Source organism: Octodon degus, unplaced genomic scaffold (assembly GCF_000260255.1).
Source record: "Octodon degus isolate 3935 unplaced genomic scaffold, OctDeg1.0 scaffold00307, whole genome shotgun sequence".
Lineage (NCBI taxonomy): Eukaryota > Metazoa > Chordata > Mammalia > Rodentia > Octodontidae > Octodon > Octodon degus.
Window position 1 is genome coordinate 210,308 of NW_004524883.1, and position 221 is coordinate 210,528.

Here is a 221-nt window from a genome sequence, read left to right on the forward strand (position 1 = left end):
ATGCCACAGGGGTGGGGCTGGCACAGCATGTGGGACTGGGAATCAAACTCTGGTCTCTGCACTAGCCAAAGCAGGTGCTTTGCTCATTGAGCTATCTTGCCAGGCCTCTTTATTACTTTTGTAGACAGAATTTTTTTATGCCCTTTATGCTGTCTTCTCATTTCTATTAGTTCTAACAGTTCTTATATTAGATCTGTTTGGGTCATGTAGGAGCTGTTGGA